This window comes from Arachis hypogaea, chromosome 18 (assembly GCF_003086295.3).
Source record: "Arachis hypogaea cultivar Tifrunner chromosome 18, arahy.Tifrunner.gnm2.J5K5, whole genome shotgun sequence".
Lineage (NCBI taxonomy): Eukaryota > Viridiplantae > Streptophyta > Magnoliopsida > Fabales > Fabaceae > Arachis > Arachis hypogaea.
This window is the reverse complement of record NC_092053.1, coordinates 78,855,197-78,864,780: the sequence shown is the minus strand read 5'-3', so window position 1 is coordinate 78,864,780 and position 9,584 is coordinate 78,855,197. Positions and strand designations below refer to the sequence as shown.

The 9,584-nt window shown below is 36.9% G+C and overlaps 1 non-coding gene across 1 annotated transcript; it reads left to right on the top strand.

Annotated features, from left to right (window-relative positions):
* The first annotated feature begins 603 nt into the window (after positions 1 to 603).
* On the top strand, positions 604 to 711 carry LOC112774100 (small nucleolar RNA R71). The gene has a single exon (XR_003188606.1). It is a non-coding gene; the product is annotated as a small nucleolar RNA R71 (small nucleolar RNA).
* The last annotated feature ends 8,873 nt before the right edge of the window (positions 712 to 9,584 follow it).

The following is a 9,584-nucleotide window of genomic DNA, read 5'->3' as shown; positions in this document are numbered from 1 at the left end:
ACTTAGATCAGAGATTATGGTTGCTAAGTCAGAGAGGCTCTGCTTAGAATTCTCTGTCTGTTGCTCAGAAGATGATGGAAAAGGCTTGCTATTGCCAAACCTATCTCTTCCACCGTTATTATTATTGAAGGCTTGATTAGGCTTCTGTTGATCCTTCCATGAGAAATTAGGATGATTCCTCCATGAAGGATTATAGGTGTTTCCATAGGATTCTCCCATGTAATTCACCTCTTCAATTGCAGGATTCTCAGGGTCATAAGCTTCTTCTTCAGAGGAAGTTTCTTTAGCACTGCCGGATGCAACTTGCATTCCAGTCAGGCTTTGAGAAATCATATTGACTTTCTGAGTCAATATTTTATTCAGAGCCAATATTGCATTCAGAGTATCAATCTCAAGAACTCCTTTCTTCTGAGTTATCCCATTATTCACAGGATTTTTTTCAGAAGTATACATGAACTGGTTATTTGCAACCATTTCAATGAGTTCTTAGGCTTCTGCAGGCGTCTTCTTCAGATGAAGAGATCCATCAGCAGAGTGGTCCAATGACATCTTGGATAATTCAGACAGACCATCATAGAATATACATAAGATGCTCCATTCTGAAAGCATGTCAAAAGGACACCTTCTGATCAATTGCTTGTATCTTTTCCAAGCTTCATAGAGGGATTCACCTTCCTTTTGTCTGAAGGTTTAGACTTCCACTCTAAGCTTGCTCAACTTTTGAGGTGGAAAGAATTTGGCCAAGAAGGCATTGACCAACTTTTCCCAAGAGTTTAGGCTTTCTTTAGGTTGTGAGTCCAACCATGTCCTAGCTCTGTCTCTTAGAGCAAAGGAGAAAAGCATAAGTCTGTAGACCACAGGATTAACCCCATTGGTCTTAACAGTATCACAGATTTGCAAGAATTCAGCTAAGAACTGATGAGGATCTTCCAATGGAAGTCCATAAAACTTGCAATTCTGTTGCATTAGAGAAACTAATTGAGGCTTAAGCTCAAAGTTGTTTGCTCCAATTGCAGGAATTGAGATGCTTTTTCCATAGAAGTCAGAAGTGGGTGCAGTAAAGTCACCAAGCATCTTCCTTGCATCTCCACCATTGTTGTTATTTTCGGCTGCCATAACTACTTTTTTTTCAAAAATTTCTGCTAGGTCCTCTCTAGAGAGTTGTGTTTTAGCTTCTCTTAGCTTCCTCTTCAGAGTCCTTTCAGGTTCAGGATTAGCTTCAACAGGAATGTTCTTATCCTTATTCCTGCTCATATGAAAAAGAAGGGAACAGAAAAGAAGAGGAATCCTCTATGTCACAGTATAGAGATTCCTTTATGTGAGTAGAAGAATAGAAGAATAGAATGAAGAAGGAAAAAGTAGAAGAATTCAAACACAGAGAGGGGGAGAGGGTTCAAATTTTTAAGAAGACAAATGTTAGAAAATAAATAAAATAAATAGAAAGAGATGAGAGGGAGAAAGTGTATTCAAAAATTATTTAAAAGAGAAGAAAAATATTTTTGTTTCTATTTTAATTATTGGTTAGTATTCGAAAATATTAAATAAAATAAAATTACAATTTAAAATAATTAGTTAATTTAAAAGAATTTTGAAAAAGTTGTTAGTGGTTTTCGAAAATTAGAGAGAGAAAAGTAGTTAAGTGGTTTTGAAAAAGATAAGAAATAGTAAAACAAACAAAAAGTCAAGTAGTTAATTGAAAAAGATTTGAAAATCAATTTTAAAAAGATAAGAAGTTAGAAAAAGATTTGAAATTAAGTTTTGAAAAAGATTTGATTGAAATCTATTTTGAAAAAGATTTGAAAAGGAAATTAAAAAGATTTGATTTTTGAAATTAAAGTTGATTACTTGACTAACAAGAAACTAAAAGATATGATTCTAGAATTTAAAGATTGATCCTTTCTTAATAGGCAAGTAACATTAATTGTTAGCATTAATTTCGAAAATTATAAAATAAAAATAAGAAAAAGATTTTGAAATTTTATTTTGAAGAATTTTCAAAAAATAGGAAAGAGAAATGAAAAAGATTTGACTTTTGAAAATGATTTGAAAAGATAGGATTTTTAAATTGAAATTTTGACTTGACTAATAAGAAACAACCAAATTTTGAAAATTTTTGACTAAGTCAATCCCAAAATTTTGAAATTTATTAGAAGAATAAGGGAAAGATATTTTTTTTATTTTTGAATTTTTAACGAGGAGAGAGAAAAACAAACAAATGAAACAAAACATAAAAATTTAAGATTAAAACAAACAATACATGCAAGAACACTTTGAATGTCAAGATGAACACCAAGAACACTTTGAAGATCATGATGAACATCAAGAACATACTTTTGAAAATTTTTAAGAAAAGAGACACATGCAAGACACCAAACTTAGAAATTTTTAAAACTTAAACACTAATAATTAAAAAATGCACAAGAAAAAGAAGAAAAGACACAAAACAAGAAAAATTAAAGATCAAACAAAGACAATCATCAAGAACAACTTGAAGATCAATGAAGAACACATGATGAATTTTTGAAAATTAAAGAAAGATTAAAAAGATGCAATTGACACCAAACTTAAAATTTGACACTAGACTCAAACAAGAAACACAAAATATTTTTGGTTTTATGGTTTATTAAATTTTTTTTTTGAAAATTATTTTGGAAAAAGAAAATAAAGGGATACAAAATTTTTAATAAGAATCCCAGGAATCATGCAATGTTAGTCTAAAGCTCCAGTCCAAAAGATTTAGACATGGCCAATGGCCAGCCAACCTTTAAGTGAAAGCTTCGGTCCAAAAGATTAGACATGGCCAAATAGCCAGCCAAGCTTTAGCATAAAATATACAAGTATGTCAATGAGAAGTGGAAGCCTCAGTCCAAGAGATTAGACATGGCTTAACAGCCAGCCAGGTTTTAACACATCTCATGAAACTCTAGAATTCATTCATAAAAATTCTGAAGAACAAATTTTTTTTTTGAAAATAAAATAAAATTAAAAAGCTTAAACATAAAATAAAATTACCTAATCTAAGCAACAAGATGAACCGTCAGTTGTCCAAACTTGAACAATCCCCGGCAACGGCGCCAAAACCTTGGTGCACGGAAATCGTGATTCACACTTTTCACGTATCCGCACAACTAACCAGCAAGTGCACTGGGTCGTCCAAGTAATAAACCTTACGTGAGTAAGGGTCGATCCCACGGAGAGTGTCGGCTTGAAGCAAGCTATGGTTATTTTGGAAATCTCAGTCAGGCGGATTCAGATGGTTATGAGGTTTTGATAATTAAAATATAAATAAAACATAAAATAAAATAAAGTTACTTATGTAATTTATTGGTGGGAATTTCAGATAGGCGTCTGGAGATGCTTTGTTGCTTCTGAACCTCTATTTTCTTACTGCCTTCTTCCAATCATGCATGCTCCCTTCCATGGCAAGCTGTAAGATCCTCTCAGTGAAAATGGTCCTCTACGGTTTCTGCACGGCTAATCAACTGTCAGATTTCTCATCTCGAATGAAAAATACCAGGCACAGCTACCGCATGGCTAATCATCTGTCGGTTCCCGCTAGCATCAGAATAGAATCTATTGATCCTTTTGCACACTGTCACTGTGCCCAACATTCGCAGGTTTGAAGCTCGTCACAGTCATCCCTTCCCGGATCCTAATCGGAATACCACAGACAAGGTTTAGACTTTCCGGATCCCAAGAATGCTGCCAATGATTCTAGCCTATACCATGAAGATACTAATCTCACGGACTCGGTCCGTGTATTAGATATCCAAGAGAATATACTCTGGCTATCATCTAATGACTACGTTGAACATCATGTAGGCCACTTTGTGGTTGTTAGGCACGCGGATCTTGGCTAAGCGAGTAACGAAGATTGGGTGATTGTCACGGGTCACCCCTTCATTTTGACTTAACTGAATTAAGTACGAGAGTACATCTTGGAGAAGAAGTAGGCATGAATTGAAAGAGAAAACAATAGTACTTGCATTAATTCATGAAGAACAGCAGAGCTCCACACCTTAATCTATGGGGTGTAGAAATTCCACCGTAGAAAATACATAAGTGAAAAAGGTATAGGCATGGCGGTGAGGCCAGCCTCCAAAACGTAAACAATGGTCTATGATAGCATATGATTGATCAAAGATATAAAATAAATCTCTAAAAGTAGTTTTTATACTAAACTAGTAACCTAGGTTTATAGAAAATGAGTAACTAAGTGCAGATAGTGCAGAAATCCACTTCCGGGGCCCACTTGGTGTGTGCTTGGGCTGTGCATTGAAGCTCTCACGTGCATAGGCTGTTCCTAGAGTTAAACGCCAGTTTTGCTGCTAGTTTGGGCGTTTAACTCCAATTCTGGTGCCAGTTTGGGCGTTTTACGCTAAGATGTTTTAGGCTGGCTTTGGATGCTAGTTTGGGCCATCAAATCTCGGGCAAAGTATGGACTATTATATATTGTTGGAAAGCCCAGGATATCTACTTTCCAAAGCAATTGAGAGCGCGCTAATTGGACTTCTATAATTCCAGAAAATTCACATCGAATGCAGGAGGGTCAGAATCCAACAGCATCTGGAGTCCTTTTTCAGCATCTGAATCAGATTTTTGCTCAGATTCCTCAATTTCAGCCAGAAAATACCTGAAATCACAGAAAAATATACAAACTAATAGTAAAGTCTAGAAATATCATTTTTGAATAAAAACTAATAAAAATATAATAAAAAGTAATTAAAATATATACTCTAAACTATGCAAAAACAATGCCAAAAAGAGTATAAATTATCCTCTCATCAGGACATGCACGTGTGGACAAAGTGGTGCCTCGGTGACAAAGTAGGCATAAAGTAGGCCCAACTCTCTAGTTTTTGTACCAGGAATCGGCTGAGGTGCAAGCGACGCGTGCGCGTCCGTCACGCACACGCGTGGATGGCAACATTGGCGACCGACGCGTACGCGTCGCCCTGATGCCAGGACATTTTGGCCAGTTTCACTGACCTTTTCTTTACTGTTTTTAAGGTAGTTTCATGCATTTTCTTGGAAAATAAGCTAGTTTCGGGTAGATATTCACTTACATCTTGATTCAAGCATACATTGTGCACTTTACATGATTTCATGAGAATTTTGCATGAATTATATGATAAATTGGATGATGCATGATCCCATGATTAAGAGCAAGACTTTGATGCACTTTGTTTGATTGATTTCAGGCCAAAAGAAGAAGAAAAGAAGCCACGTTAGTGGCTACGTTAGTTACACTAACGTGGGCACTAACGTGGAAGGAAGGAAAGCCCCAACGTTAGTGAGAAAAGTTAGTGGCATTAACTTTGAAGAAAGGAAATAGAGCCAACGTTAGTGACACTTAACATTATCAGTAACGTTGGACCAAGCTCATAAGTGGCCACGTTAGTTGCCACATTAACTTAGTTAACGTGGCCTCTAACGTTAAGAAGTAAAGGGGAAGCCAACGTTAGTGACATTCAACTTTATCACTAACGTTGGCCAAGTCACAATAAGCCACGTTAACCTAGTTAACGTGGAAGCTAACGTGAAGAAACAAGGTGATCGACAACGTTAGTGACACCAAACATTGTCACTAACGTTGGAAGGAACCCACACAAGCCCCAATAAACCACGTTAACTCCCACGTTAACCTAGTTAACGTGGGAGCTAACGTGAAGAAGGAAGGTGATCGCCAACGTTAGTGACACCTAACATTGTCACTAACGTTAGAATGAGCCCACACAATCCACTATGAGCCATGTTAACTCCCACGTTAACTTAGTTAACGTGGGCAAAAGTCCCACCTGGCAGCCTGACCATGCCTTCTTCAAACATGCATAACTTGAGCCACAAAGCTCCAAATGAGGTGATTCCAGTGGCATTGGAAAGTAGGATTCCAGAGCTTTCCAATCATATATGGCACTACATGGTTGACACTAAATTTAAGGGAGAAAACCTGCCCCGAAAGTGCAATGTTAAACATGGTATCAACCTATATTAAGGCCAACTGACCTCTTCACCTTCCAAGAAGTGTAACTCGAGTTGTAGAGCTCCAAATGATATGATTCTAAAGGCATTGGAAAGTAGACATCCAGGGCTTTCCAACAGCATATAATAGTATGGGTTGGACATTAAGTTTGAGCTCCAGAAACTGGCAATAATGAAGCCCTGATCGCTAGCGTTATTGGCACTCAAGTTTTCCAGTAACGCTGGCAACTATGCCAGCGACCATGTCCACTTCAAAGGAGCATAACTTGAGCTACAGAGGTCTAATTGAGGTGATTCTAGTTGTGTTAGAAAGCTGACATTCAAAGATTTCCAACGATATAATACTCTATAGTGGGCATGAAATTGGAGCACAGATAAGAGGCATCTTTTAAGCCCTAAAAACACCAACTGGGCAGCAAGTGCAACGTTAGCCACAATAACTTTAGCACTAATGCCACACTTGTAGCGTTAGTTTGGCTAACTTTAGCACCTGGACCTCAACTTGACTCACTTCTCTCTCAAGTCCACTTCAAAGCTCAAGCAAGCAAGCCCACATTTGTCAACCAATCAAGACCACAAGAAGCATCTAGAATAGGAATTTTTATTTAATTGTAATTTGCTTTTAATTTCATTTTGTAATTTAGGAGAGCCTTTATAAACACCTTAGTCTTTACATTGAAGGCATCCTGGAAATTCTGGAAGGGGGGATTGAAGAGGGGTCTTCGGACTCCCTCCCCTCACACACTTTTCCTTCTCTTTCTTTTAGTTGTAATTTTCAATTTCAGTTTGAATCTTCACCTTTACTTTTCTGCACTTTCTTTCTTTTCTCTTTTTATAGAGCAATGATCAACTAGCTCTTTACATTGGGTTAGAGATCTCTATTGTGATTCAATGGATCAATTGTAGTTCTTATTCTTCTTCTTCTTTCTTTTCTCTTGATTTTACTTGAAAGCTTTCGGTCTTCATCTAATTGGGTAGTTATCTTGGAAAAGAAGCTATTCATACTTGGATCTCTTCTGAACTTTGAAAGAGGAATGAAGAGATCAAGCTAGAAATGCTTTCTCATGCTGGACCAAATTGGGTTTGGATGGATATGTGACTATAATCCTCTCAACACTTGATTTGGGAAATGCATGTGGTATAATCAGTGACCATACTTCATCTCTTCTCATGAGCAATTGACCAAGGAATTGGCTATTGATCAAGATTTGAGAGATTGAATTACAAGAAATTGTAATTCAATCACTTAAGATTGCCAAGGAGATCAATGAGTGCATTGATTGAGGAAGAGATGAGAATGAACATGATCCGGAGGATTGCAATATCTCTTGATCCCAATGTTCATTTTATTTTTAGTTCTTACATTTACTTTTCTTGTCATTTTACTTTTCTGCACTTTATTGCTTTCTTTACTTTTCTGTCAATTTACATTTCCTTGTTACTTATCACTCCATTAGGATTCGTCTAACTAGTATAATCAATTAACCATTGATTGCTTAACCCGTTAATCTCTGTGGGATTCGACCTTACTCTATTGTGAGTTTTACTTGACGATAATTCGGTACACTTGCCGAAGGGAGATTTGTTGAGAGACAAGTTTTCCATGCATCAGGTTTATGGCGCCGTTGCCGGGGATTAATTGTGATTAACAAACTACCGGTTGATTGATTTACTAGATTAGACACTTTTCTTTTGTCTTTGTTTTCTTTTGTTTCTTTATTTTCTTTTGCTAACTAACTGTTTGTGATATTACCTCACTGGGAATTTCCTCATCTGTGACAATGGAGATTCCAATTTCTTTTGGTGATTATTGTTTGAGACAGAGCTTTCTGCAGGAAAGAAAGGAGCATCCATCATATTTTAGTCAATCATATTTCATGGGAAACTCTCCACCACCACATAATGATTCACTTTACTATGCTCATGGTGGGTGGGAGTATCAAGAACATGAAATGGGGTACTTTCCAGAGCCACAAAATGGTCCATATTTTGGTGAAATTGATCACTACTCAAGTTGTGGCTGGGAAGATCATAATCAAAGAGATTTCACTCATTCATACCCCATTCATCAAGAGCCATCACCTCTCAATTATACAACCTCACCTCCAAGTTTTACATACCTAAATTCTTCATCATTTGAGTATGCCTCAGCACAAAAGTCTATCCCAAATCCATACAATTCATTTCACCATCCACAAAACTCAATCCACTACCCACAAGAGTCATACCACTTTCAGAACACACAACCACAAAACAACCAATTCCATTCACAAACCAACCCCGCCCAACCATTACAACCTACCCAACCACTTTTAGATAGACTTGCTAGGATAGAACTCCTCCTTGAAGAAATAATGAAGACAATCAAAGAGGAGAAAATAGCAGAAAGAGACCATGAAGAAAAATTGAGATAGAATGCACAACTCTATTCTGAAGAAAAATTTATTGAAGAGCTGAGATCACAAAGAGAAATCACTCCATTCTCTCCAAAAATAGAGGAGTTCATTCAAAGGTCAAGAAAAAGGGAGGAAGTCAATCAAGGGAGCCCACACTCCAATGAAACAGAGAGTTGCATAGAGGGTGAGTTCATTGAACCACCAATTCAAGAGGTTCTTGATAAAGAGGATGCTCCACCCATCATACAATACCCAAATCCTGAAATCAAGGTGGTAAAGGCAATCAACATGAACACTAACAAAAGGATGGTGACCAAGAAAAGAAGGACAATATTCATAAAGAAGAAAAGGTCAACCAAAAGCCATCCCACCCCTACCCCAACAAGCAAGTTTACTCAAGCTAACAACAGAAGAAGGCTTGCTGGGGAGAGGCACTCAAAACAAGGGGCATTAACTGGCTCCTCTTTCCTCTTGAGGTCATTCCTCTTAACAAACTGGAAGAAGAGGAAGAAAGTCGTGAACAACATGTCAAGCTAATGACATTAAAAGAGTGCTTGTTGGGAGGCAACACAACCGTAGGTAATATTTTCTTGCTTTGCTTAGTTTACTTTCAATAATTTGGCATATGATTGCACTCTAAGTTTGGTGTTGCCATGCAACAATTTGATTTTCAATCTTCACTGGGTACTTGCAACATTCTAAATTGACAGTGGCACACTAAGTTTGGTGTTGGCACTTAATTTTCATGCAAAGTACCATGCCAACACCACTTATTAATGCAATCACATTGTCTCTGTTTTACTTCTTGTGCTTTTGTTGTGATCCATAATCTTGCTTGCTAAAACACATGCATACTCATACTTTATTTTAAGACATTCATGATCCATCATAAACCTCGTCACCACTGTTTTAATTGTTGCTTGAGTATAAGCAATCATTCTATGTCTGGTGTGGGAAGGGGAAGAATAGGAGGAAAAGGGCAACAACAATGAAGATAAAATACAAGGTGGTAAAGTTCCTTACTCCTCTTACTTATTTCTAGCACTTTAATTTGCATGATTGTCTTATATTTTCTTTGTATGCATGTGTGATTTCTCCTTGTGAATAAGCATGTCAATTCTGTCTTTTAAGCTTTTTGTTGATTAGGGCTGTGTTTGCTAGTCTGAATGTCATTACTGCATCATCTCCTTACTTACTTGTATGCTT